Below are 13,395 nucleotides of genomic sequence, written 5' to 3'. Positions count from 1 at the left end.
ATTGGAAAAATCTTGGGTTTGGAAGCCTTTTAATAAAATTAGAAAACAAGTATTTACATTCTGTGATCTGTGAATCACTATAAGCATAAATGAGAAGTCCGTGTAACACACAGATTCATCCAGTTCAGAAGCCCACACAAATGGAGGTGTGTCCATGACCTACGAGCTGTGAATGAATGTACTATATTCTCACAATGCTTAAAGGATGTGGAATGAAGTATCCCGGAATGCTTTCCAGAGTCTTAAGCAGTCCCTCACTTCAGCACCAGCCTTGGGATTACCAGATTACACTAAGCTATTCAACTTATTTGTGCATCACAAGTCGGGTTTTGCACAATCTGTTTTGACTCAGTTACATGGGGACAGGCAGCGACCGGTAGCATATTTCAGTACCCACCTAGACCCAGTGGCACGCGGACTACCAGGATGTTTTCCTTCGTTGGCAGCAGCTTATTATGCTATGCAACAGGCTCAGACAATAACTCTAAATCATCAGACCATTTTGTATATCCCACACTCTGTCGAGATTTTACTTACTAAATGTGCCACCCAACACCTAACCTCCGCAAGAACCACTAAATACGAGGTCGAACTGTTATCAAATCCGAACCTTATCAAAAGATGTACTACCTTAAATCCAGCCACTCTACTCCCCACGGAAGACGACGGCGAACCCCATTCATGTGAAATGGTAACCGAATTAGTGACTAAACCACGTATCAATTTTAACAGATGTAAATGTGTAACCCTGATCTAGTGTACTATGTTGACGGATCAGACTTACGAAATGATAGGGGCCAACCTAGAGCGGCTTATGCAATTGTAACTCAGTTTAATGTTGTCGAAACAGCCTCTCTTCCAGACTCCTTTTCAGCCCAACAAGCCGAATTGTTTGCGTTAACTCGAGCCTGTATTCTGGCTGAAGGACACACAGTTAATATCTACACTGACTCCAGGTATGCTTTTGGGGTATCACATGACTATGGACAAATTTGGAAGATTCGCGGGTACCTGACTTCTTCAGGAACCCCTATCAAAAATGCAGAACAAGTGGAAAATCTCCTGCGAGCCATTCAATGCCCTTTGAAACTTGCCATTATCAAATGCCAAGCACATACAAGCCAGTCGAATGAGGTGGCACTTGGGAATGCCAGAGCTGATAATGCAGCTAAGTCAGCAGCTCTGTCGAAAGGGGGGATGCAGGTGTCATTGTTCCCACTAAGGAAAAATAATTGCTCAGACCCACCACCCACTATTAATGACGTACTGGCCTTTCAGACACAGGCCAGTACGGAGGAGGTGGTGACCTGGACGAAGGATTAATGTTATAAAAATCCAGAAGGAATATGGGTTCACCATGACGGCCACGTGGTGGCCCCCAAATCCTTACTTCCATGGATTGCCCGATGTGTTCATACATTCACACATGCAGGCAAAGGGGGATTGGCAGATTATATTTTGGCAACTTGGTATGCACCAGGTATTTCGGCAATTCCAAAACAAATCTGTGAAAATTGTGTTACCTGTCAGACAATGAATCCGGGTAAGACGGAAAAAGTAGAATCTGCCTCCCACCCAAATCCAGTCGGGCCTTTTGTACATTTACAAATGGATTTTATTGAATTACCTATGTGTATGGGATTCAAGTATGTATTAGTTATTGTAGATGTGTTCTCTAGATGGATTGAAGCCTTTCCATGTAAAAAGGCCGATGCCACCACTGTTGCTAAATGTTTGTTAAAGGAAATCGTACCGCGCTTCGGAATCCCTGTTAAGCTTTCTAGTGATAACGGGTCACATTTCACGGGAACTGTTATAAGAGAAATGTATAAAGCTTTACAGATTAATCAACGTTTTCATTGCAGTTATCATCCACAATCAGCTGGACTTGTTGAAAGATATAGTGGAATGCTTAAAAATAAGCTGGCAAAACTATGCAATGACACTGGACTGAAATGGACAGAACTGCTGCCCTTAGCTTTGATGGTAATGCGATCTGCAACCAACAGAACAACAGGCCTGTCACCGCATGAGATAGTTATGGGACGTCCCCAACGACTACCTTTTACAGCACCATTTACTGCAAAACAGATGGACATCCACAAAATGGAGGAAAATATGTTGAATTATTGTATTGCACTAACCAAATGTATTTCCAGCTTTCATTCACAGGTAAAGGAAGCCCAAGTCAAGCCAGCGGAAGTGAAGTGTCATAACCTGGAGCCAGGGGAATTCGTTTACATCAAGATTTTTAAAAGGAAAAGCAGTCTACAGCCAAGATTCGAAGGACCATACCAGGTCTTGCTGGCGACCAATACTGCAATCAAGGTAAAGGAAAGACCAACATGGATCCACGCATCCCATTGCAAACGGGCACCCGACCAGGAGGAAGGGACGAAGGAATCAGAGGAACAGAAAAAGGAAGACTGAATAAGGAACTGTATGGACTATGGGGACTGATGGTGCTGGGCTTGACAGGGTTTTACTTCACATTATTGATTACACCAGGGGTACAGACCCGCCACCGAAGGGAATTGCACGTAAACGTATTTATGGCACTGAGTCATAGGTATGCTCAAAAAAGAAACTTGTCGAGTTGTTGGATATGTTCCCATGTACCTGTCCACTCCAGGGGGGGGTATTCCCCTGAGATCTGTCCCCTTTAACGAATCAGAAATGGTAGAATGGTTGACAGTGCAAAATAGGACAAAACTAACTCAGGGGCCAGAAACGAAGGAGCAAACAGAATGGAGGTCGGCAGGGTATAAACTTACAGCCTTCCAGGGATGTAACCAGCCCAATTATGATAATAACCATCAGCCTCCCTTCCTAAGCATTACTCCCAGAATAGGAAATCCTGAAGGTATAATATGCCTAGTGAGTAATGAAACTAAAGGACCAGAAATGGGACGCAGCAAGTGTTCCCAAATGACTAAATGGCAAGCCACAACTAATCCCACTGAGAGAAAGATAGCAACCGTTGGCTGGACAACGGTCCATAACAAAGCCCCAGGTGAAGGGTGGGAAGGTGAGACCACTCGAGTAGGGATAGTGCGAAAGGACCAGGAGCTGACGCCCTATAATTGCACCTACTTTATTTGTGGCCATAAAGCCTACCCATGGTTACCAGCCAACTGGACAGGGTCCTGTTACTTAGGATATGTGGTACCTCTTATCAGATCAGTAAGGACTCTAAGGGAGGCCTATGGAAGTCATAGATTTAAACGGGATTTGACGTGGCTAAACGGAATATTCAAGGTAATGGTGCCAACCTATGGAATAGCATCGACCGAATGGCAGTTACGGGAACTGGCTAACTTAGTAGAATCAGTAGCCAACGCAACTTCCCAAGCCTTTGAAGGGATAAATGACGAAATGGTAGCTATTCGAACAGTGGCTCTCCAAAATCGTATGGCCTTAGATTATCTCCTAGCCAAGGAGGGAGGAACATGTGCATTAATAGGTGAAGAATGCTGTACGTATATCCCAGATAAATCAGAAGATATCGGCAGTCTAGCTGAAAACATCAGGATGGTTGGGAGCCCTGGGGAAATCTGTGGTACAGGGTTTGATCATATTCCTGCTGATAGCCTTCGCCCTGTATCTATTATTTGTCATCGTTAAGTGTTGCTGTGCCAGGGTGGGAGAAACTATGTTACCTACCGAGACCACGGCTAGAGTTATGGTAGCAACAACTGCTGAAGGCTCTTGTGTGGAAATGGAAATGGAGAGACTGTACAAGATCAGAATGGATTGAGTTGTCCTTGTGAAGGACAAAATGGGGGAATGTGGAAAGTATTTTTATCTAAGCTGATACCACACGGTATTTGTGTGCCTTTTGATTAAAATGGAGTCCTGGCCCTTCCAGAACTTTCTGCATTTTAGCAGTCAGCTTGCATAAACAGCTAAACCTGCTGTTAGATGGCTGATGGCCATCAGACAGCTAGGAGACAAGTCATGCTGAGACAAGTAACCCCCCATGGTGCTCTCCTATTGTCTACACTACAGGAGTTCCATGTCACCCCACCCTTATCTTCTAGCCATTATCTCTTTCCGAGACCTCATCCATTTGATGCAAACAGATAAACTGACCAGGAAATTGGAACAATCCTGACACAATACAAGACAGGTGATAGCCCATTACCTATGACTCATCGAGTAATGGCCGTTTGGCTTCCTGATTACCCTGACAAAAGGAAATATCTGTAAACCATGTCAGGACCAGGATATAGTAATTAACTCTTTATCTGTATTCACTGACTGTGAGACAGAGCAGTACACAGGGAGAGGCCAGAACTTTGGTTTTACTGTATAAATATCTTGTTAAACTGAACCATTTCGGAGGTGTTCACTTAGCCCTTGACTGAGTGTGACCTACCCCTTGCGAGCAAGTAAATTAAAAAGGAAACTTCTACCGGAGCTGTAAGTGTCAGAGTCATTCTTTTCGGAGGTCGAGATTTCGACAGGTTCTCGACACTTCCGCCAATGGGAACAGTTTCTCTCTATCTACCCTTCATGATTTTGACCACCTCTATCAAATCTCCTATCCATCTTTCCTGCTCTAAGGAGAACAACCCCAACTTCTCCAGTCTATCCATGTAACTGAAGTCCCTCATCTCTGGAATCTTTCTCATAAATCATTTCTGCGCCCTCTCGAAGGCCTTCGCAGCCTTCCTAAAGCCTAGAATTGGACACAATACTCCAGTTGAAGCCGAACCAGTGTTTTATAAAGATTCATCACACCTTCCTTGCTTTTGTACTCTATGCCTCTATTTATGAAGCCCAGGATCCCATAGATTTTTTTAACCACTTTCTCATCCTGCCGTGCCATCTTCAATGATTTGTGCCCATATACACCCGGGTCTCTCTGTTCATGCACCTCCTTTAGAATTATACCATTTAGTTTATATTGCCTCTCCTCGTTCTTCCTACCAAAATGTATCACTTCGCACTTTTCTGCGTTAAATTTCATCTGCCACGTGTCCGCCCCTTCCACCAGCCTGTCTGTCTGTCTTGAAGTCTATCACTATCTTCCTCACTGTTCACTATACTTCTAAGTTTTGCATCATCTGCAAACTTTGAAATTGTGCCCTGTACACCCAAGTCCAAGTCATTAACATATGTCAAGAAAAGCAGTGGTCCTAGTACCGATCCCTGGGGAACACCACTGTATACATTCCTCCAGTCCATAAACAACCGTTCATAGAAACATAGAAACATAGAAAATAGGTGCAGGAGCAGGCCATTCAGCCCTTCTAGCCTGCACCGCCATTCAATGAGTTCATGGCTGAACATGAAACTTCAGTACCCCCTTCCTGCTTTCTCGCCATAACCCTTGATCCCCCGAGTAGTAAGGACTTCATCTAACTCCCTTTTGAATATATTTAGTGAATTGGCCTCAACTACTTTCTGTGGTAGAGAATTCCACAGGTTCACCACTCTCTGGGTGAAGAAGTTTCTCCTCATCTCGGTCCTAAATGGCTTACCCCTTATCCTCAGACTGTGACCCCTGGTTCTGGACTTCCCCAACATTGGGAACATTCTTCCTGCATCTAACCTGTCTAAACCCGTCAGAATTTTAAACGTTTCCATGAGGTCCCCTCTCATTCTTCTGAACTCCAGTGAATACAAGCCCAGTTGATCCAGTCTTTCTTGATAGGTCAGTCCCGCCATCCCGGGAATCAGTCTGGTGAATCTTCGCTGCACCCCCTCAATAGCAAGAATGTCCTTCCTCAAGTTAGGAGACCAAAACTGTACACAATACTCTAGGTGTGGCCTCACCAAGGCCCAGTACAACTGTAGCAACACCTCCCTGCCCCTGTATTCAAATCCCCTCGCTATGAAGGCCAACATGCCATTTGCTTTCTTAACCGCCTGCTGTACCTGCATGCTAACCTTCAAAGACTAATGTACCATGACACCCAAGTCTCGTTGCACCTTCCCTTTTCCTAATCTGTCACCATTCAGATAATAGTCTGTCTCTCTGTTTTTACCACCAAAGTGGATAACCTCACATTTATCCACATTATACTTCATCTGCCATGCATTTGCCCACTCACCTAACCTATCCAAGTCACTCTGCAGCCTAATAGCATCCTCCTCGCAGGTCACACTGCCACCCAACTTAGTGTCATCCGCAAATTTGGAGATACTGCATTTAATCCCCTCGTCTAAATCATTAATGTACAATGTAAACAGCTGGGGCCCCAGCACAGAACCTTGCGGCACCACACTAGTCACTGCCTGCCATTCTGAAAAGTACTCGTTTACTCCTACTCTTTGCTTCCTGTCTGACAACCAGTTCTCAATCCACGTCAGCACACTACCCCCAATCCCATGTGCTTTAACTTTGCACATTAATCTCTTGTGTGGGACCTTGTCGAAAGCCTTCTGAAAGTCCAAATATACCACATCAACTGGTTCTCCTTTGTCCACTTTACTGGAAACATCCTCAAAAAATTCCAGAAGATTTGTCAAGCATGATTTCCCTTTCACAAATCCATGCTGACTTGGACCTATCATGTCACCATTTTCCAGATGCACTGCTATGACATCCTTAATAATTGATTCCATCATTTTACCCACTACTGAGGTCAGGTTGACCGGTCTATAATTCCCTGTTTTCTCTCTCCCTCCTTTTTTAAAAAGTGGGGTTACATTGGCTACCCTCCACTCCATAGGAACTGATCCAGAGTCAATGGAATGTTGGAAAATGACTGTCAATGCATCCGCTATTTCCAAGGCCACCTCCTTAAGTACTCTGGGATGCAGTCCATCAGGCCCTGGGGATTTATCGGCCTTCAATCCCATCAATTTCCCCAACACAATTTCCCGACTAATAAAGATTTCCCTCAGTTCCCCCTTCTTACTAGACCCTCTGACCCCTTTTATATTCGGAAGGTTGTTTGTATCCTCCTTAGTGAATACTACTACTCTCTGTTCCTGTCACTGAGCCAATTTCCTATCCATGCTGCCACTGTCTTTTAATCCATGGGCTTCAACTTTGCTGGCAAGCCGATTATGTGGCACTTTACCAAATGCCTTTAGGAAGTCGATATACACCACATCAACCACATTGCCCTCATCAACCCTCTCTGTTATCTCATCGAAAAACTCAATCAAGTTAGTTAAACATGATTTGCCTTTTAACAAATCTGTGCTGGCTTCCCTCAATCCACACTTGTCCAAGTGACTGCTAACTTTGTTAACTTTGTCCCTGATTTCTAAAAGCTTCCCCACTATCGAGGTTAAACTGACTGGGTTGCTGGGCCTATCCTTATACACTTTTCTGAACAAAGGTGTAACATTTGCAATTCTCCAGTCCTCTGGCACCACTCCGTATCTAAGGAGGATTGGAAGGTTATGGCCAGTACCTCCACGATTTCTTCCTTAACTTCCGTCAACATCCAAATCAAATTGGCAAAGGTAGTCTTGGAGGACGAGTTCATGGAATGCATTTGGACAGTTTGCTAGAACAATACGTCATGGAACCAACCAGGGAACAGGCTATTTTAGATCTTGTAATGTGTAATGAGACAGGGTTAATTAGCAATCTCATAATAAAAGATCCTCTGGGGTAGAGTGATCATAATATAATAGAATTTCACTTTACCTTTGATTGCCTAAGTCCGAAACTAGAGTCTTAAACTTAAATAAAGCCAATTATATAGGTATGAGGGGTGAGTTGGCCAAGGTAGATTGGAGAAATAAATTAAAAGGTATGGTGGTAGATAAGCAGTGGCTAGCAATTAAATAAATATTTCATAATTCTCATCAAAAATATATTCCATTGAGAAACATAAACTCCACAGGAAAAATGCTCCATCCGTGGCTAACTAAAGAAGTTAAGGATAGCATTAGATTGAAAGAAGCTTATAATGTTGCGAAGAATAGTAGTAAGCCTGAGGATTGGGAGAATTTCAGAAACCAGTAAATGATGCCCAAAAAATTGATAAAAAGGGAAAAAATAGAATACGAGAGAAAACTAATAAGAAATATAAAAACAGATTGCAAGAGCTTCTACAAGTATGTAAAATGGAAGAGAGCAGCAAAAAGTAAACATTGGTCCCTTAGAGGCCGAGGCAGGAGAAATTATTATGGGGAATAAGGAAATGGCAGAAATGTTAAACAAATATTTTGTACCTGTCTTCACAGTAGACCAAGATGAAGAGGAATTTATTCACTCAGAGGGTTGTGAATCTTTGCAATTCTCTGCCCCAGAGTACTGTGGATGCTGAGTCTCTGAGTATATTCAAGGCTGAGATCGATAGATTTTTGGAGTCTAGGGGAATCAAGGGATATGAAGAACGGGCGGGAAAGTGGAGTTGAGGTCCATGATCAGCCACGATTTTATTGAATGGCGGAGCAGGCTCAAGTGGCCGTGGGGCCTACTCCTGCTCCTATTTCTTATGTTCGTATGATCACTGTTCCCCAAATGCTCCCCTACTGACACTTGCTCCACTTGACCCAGCTCATTCCCCAGAACTAGATCCAGCAATGTCTCCTTCCTTTTATGGTTAAAAACACTTTTCCGTCGTTTTTCCGACTTTAAACAATTTTCCAAATTAAGAAAAAAAAATTCTCACATTTTTGTTTCTGACAAAGGCAACATTTGCTGCCCCAGACGGTTTGATTTCTTCAGCAGACAGGGTGTGCCTGCAGAAAGTGAGGTGCATCAATATTTCTAAAGCTGACGCCAGAATTCTGATTTGCAAAAATAAGCACCAATTTTCCCCACTGTTTCTGTTATTAAGGTTTTTATTAGGGAGAAAATTGCAGTCGGAGGCTTCCTTCGTCCGCACGACCCGAAAAAAATCTACGAAAGAACCTGTTGGTCGCGGAGGAACGTAGGATCCCGGTCGGAGGCCGAGATTCGCTGCACAGTGCACGGAGAGATGTCTTTCACGTACATACATACAGGCTGGAGTCACATGGGCCTGGACCACCAATCACTAGGCAGTAGTGATAAAAATGGGAGCTCTGTTTGTACGGGCTCCCATTACTATCAATGAGAAAAAAGTCTTAAACACCGAAACACAGTATAATAAATAAATAAAACACCTCACATATTTAAAATTAATTGAAATTAAATGTTTTAGAAAAAAAAACATTGGGGGAATTTTTTTAATGTGTTTTAATAGGGTTAAAAATAAACTTACCTTAATGGACAGGGATTTTAATATAAAAATGAGTGTTTAAATTTAATTTTTATATCTTTAAAAAAATGTTACGCTGGTAAAAGCAAGCTATGCGCCTGCTTTTACCAGGCGTAAAAGTTTGAAGGGCTTTCTCTGGGCATGAGTTGGGCAAATAGACCAATCTCTCCCACACGGATGTCCTTCTCCCGGGGAGGCGGAGGATCTGTACGGAGAAATCGTGACAGATCGGAAAAGCCAGTTCTTGGCGCATACGCATCTCGCCCCGAGAACCGGCTTTTGCCAGGCCTTACCGGGTCCGTCCGCACTCCATATGCACCTGGAGAGGCCGGAATTCTCAGCCCATTAACTTTCACCAGCATCAAGACTAAAACCATGAATCCACCCTTTGTGCAATATTGCATTTTGTAAAAAGTAGCTAATAAAAGTTAGTTCAAGTTGGTTAATCACTTCTTCCTTCTACTTAAATGCTTTCTTACTTCACTGAATGATTAAAAGCCTGATCTTACAAACCCAACTGCAGCAGGATCATTTTATTTGAGAAAGCAGATTCACCTGCAGCTCAAAATTCACACAAATTTGTTTCTTAGTTCCTCTTCTAAAACATGTCACTGGCATTTGACAGCAACAAAATCCCTTCTTGCTCACCTGTTGCAGGTAAAACTTGGCGACTCACTCACCTGTAACAAGGTTTAATAAGTTGAGGTGCACATGGTTTATCTACCGATCTGTCCCACCGATTTTTAAAGCTTTGTCCAGCCCCAGAGCAGTGGCTGACTGCACTGAACATGCCTCGCTCAGGAATGGCACCATACTCCGATTTGCCCCGCTGGTACCGCGGAATTTGTGTAACACATGCCCCTGGAACCATGGTGCCAAAATAGGAGGGAGAGGCTGCCCTCATCACCATGGGAAAGAGCTGAGTGCGGTTCCTCTATAGCTTATGCCTGCAGTACGTGGAACCTCCCAGAGGCTGACACAACCAACCCTTCACCCACTCCCTTATCATTTGGCCACTGCCCAAACTCTTCTGCTCATTTCCAATTCTGACTGACCTTGAGGTCGCTAGACTCACAAATGACTCTACATTCCAGCCCATTGTGTATTGAACCAGCTGTCCAGCTCCCTGCTTGGCATTTCAACTGAACTGTGTGGCAGCTCAGGGACGGTGTGCGGGGCTGCACACCTTAGAGCGAACAGTGCTCTCTACCTCCCTGTCCTCTTTTAAGGTGCTCCTTAAAACTCCTTTGACCAAGAACATAACAAATAGGAGCAGAAGTACATCATTTGGTTTCTCAAAACTGCTCCACCATTCAATAAGCTCATCTGTCCTATGTGGCTCTGTGTCCAATTTTATTTGATAACGCTCCTGAGGATGGTTTACTATGTTAAAGGTGTTATATAAATGCAAGGAGTGTTCCGACGAAGGGTCATCGACCTGAAACATTAATTCTGTTTCTCTCTCCAATAGTGATGACACTCCAAAAGTACTTCATTGGCGGTGGATATATGTGTGCATTAGGTCCGTGCAGCGGAGCAGGTCTCCAGTTGTCCTGGATAACCTTTGCCACTGGACCGAGATCTAGCTCTGTCAAGCCCGTGTGGTGATTGGTGTGCAACTGCCAGCCCACGTTAAAAAAATCCACACACAGGCATCTTCCACCCTTCAGGATGTAATTCGGGATCCGGAATATCAGGTCCTTCATTGAAACACCTGTGAACTCATCCCTTTTTTGGCGTGGAAGATGTCATGTATTCAACCAGCATTGTAACCCATGTATAATCTGACCTAAGTTTTACACCATGAGAACAATGGCCACTAGGTGGTGAACTTGTGGGAGACACTCCTAACCTAGACCTTCAGATATAAAAGGGGAAGCTCCACCCACTTCCTGCACTTGAGTGCTGTGAAATAAAGGACAGGTCACAGACTGACCTTCTCTCAAGCATGGGCCTCGTGTGCATTTATACTGTATAGTAAGGACGTATTAATGGCGACAAGAAACTGGATTTAAACCACGCGAGCATGGCCACTAGCAATAACAGCGGCAGTCAGGGACGATCGACTAGCAAGGGACCTTTTGTTTCAAATAGCAGCTCATGCTGGAGGCGTGGAGGTACACACACAGCTGGAGTTTGCAGAGGTGAGCAAAATACCTGCAGAAATTGCAGAAATGAACGCTGGGGGAAATCGCTGGAAGCTAAAGTTCAGCGAGTTCATGTCGAGCACGAATACAGTTCATACACCAGGACGCCACCGATAATGATGAAAGTGCTCCTCAATGGCATCCCAGTATCAATGGAGCTAGACATGGGGGCCAGCCAGTCCCTGATGGGTATCAAACAGTTCGAAAAGTTGTGGCCGTCCAGGCCAGGAGGCCAAAATTATCGCCGATTGACGCACAGCTACGGACTTACACAAAGCAGATCATTCCGGTGCTAGGCAGCGCCACGGTAGTCATGACCCACAAAGATTCGGAGAACAGACTGCCACTCTGGATTGTCCCAGGGGACGGTCCCGCACTACTGGGGAGGAGTTGGCTTGCTGTCATGAACTGGAAATGGAGCGATGTCAATGCAATTTCCTCTGTGGAGCGAGTATCATGCTCACAGATCCTGGACAAATTTGACTCATTATTTCAACCCGGCATTGGCACTTTCATGGGGGCCAAGGTAGTGATTCACAGAAACCCGGACGCCAGGCCAGTACACCACAAGGCCAGAGCAGTGCCGTATGTGATGCAGGAAAAGATAGAAGGCGAATTGGACCGCCTGCTGAGGGAAGACATCATCTCGCCAGTCGAATTCAGTGACTGGGCGAGCCCGATCGTGGATGGGTCGGTCAGGATATGTGGCGACTACAAGGCCACCATCAATTGAGAGTCACTCCAAGACCAGTACCTGCTACCGAGAGCGGAGGACCTCTTTGCGACGCTATCCGGTGGCAAACTTTTTTCAAAATTGGACCTGACCTCAGCTTACATGACCCAGGAGCTGGCGAGTGAGTCGAAGAAGCTGACCATCTTCACGACACACAAGGGGTTGTTTGAGTACAACAAATGTCCATTCGGGATTCGCTCGGCTGCCGCGATCTTCCAATGAAATATGGAAAGCCTCCTCAAGTCGATTCCAGGGACGGTGGTTTTTCAGGATGACATCCTCATTACGGGTTACGATACTGAAGAACACCTCCACAACCTGGAGGAGGTGCTACGCAGACTGGACTGGGTAGGGCTGCGACTGAAAAAGGCGAAGTGCGTATTCCTAGCTCCAGAGGTAGAATTCCTGGGGATGAGGGTAGCAGCAGACGGGATCAGCCCTACTGCATCCAAGACGGAAGCGATCCAGAGAGCACCCAGATCCCGTAACACGACGGAGCTGTGTTCATTCCTGGGACTCCTGAACTATTTTCATAACTTTCTTCCCAAATTGAGCACGCTGCTAGAGCTGCTACACGTGCTCCTACGCAAAGGTCGCGAATGGGTCTGGGGGGACAGCCAGGAAAGGGCTTTTAATAGCGCACGCTAATTGTTATGTTCCAACAATCTGTTAACGCTATATGACCCATGTAAGAAACTTGTGTTAACGTGCGATGCGTCGTCCTATGGTGTCAGGTGTGTGTTGCAGCATGTCAATGCCAAGGGTCAGTTACAGCCGGTAGCTTATGCCTCCAGAAGTCTGTCCCAGGCAGAAAGGGGCTACGGGATGGTAGAAAAGGAGGCGCTCGCATGTGTATATGCTGTAAAGAAAATGCACCAGTACCTGTTTGGCAGGAAATTTGAGCTGGAGACAGATCACAAACCCCTAACGTCCCTTTTGGCCGACAACAAGGCCATAAATGCAAATGCATCGGCCCGCATACAGAGGTGGGCACTCATGTTATTCGCCTATGACTACACAATTCGGCACAGATCGGGCACCGAAAACTGCGCCGATGCACTCAGCAGGCACTAGCCACCACTGAGGGGGCTACCGAGCATGCTGCTGAGATGGTCATGGCTGTTGAAACTTTCGGAAGCGAAGGCTCACCCATGACAGCCAGTCAGATTAAAGTCTGGACAAATAGAGACCCGCTATTGTCTCTAGTCAAGAAATGTGTCCTGAATGGGGACTGGGCAGCCACTTACAGGGCATGCCCTGAGAAATTTAAACCATTTCACAGGTGCAAGGATAAACTCTCGATTCAGGCCGATTGCCTACTGTGGGGAAACCGTGTAGTCATGCCCCAGATGGGCAGAGA

Source organism: Pristiophorus japonicus, chromosome 12 (genome assembly GCF_044704955.1).
Source record: "Pristiophorus japonicus isolate sPriJap1 chromosome 12, sPriJap1.hap1, whole genome shotgun sequence".
Taxonomy (NCBI): domain Eukaryota; kingdom Metazoa; phylum Chordata; class Chondrichthyes; family Pristiophoridae; genus Pristiophorus; species Pristiophorus japonicus.
The sequence above is the reverse complement of the archived record's forward strand: the minus strand, read 5'-3'. Positions refer to the sequence as shown.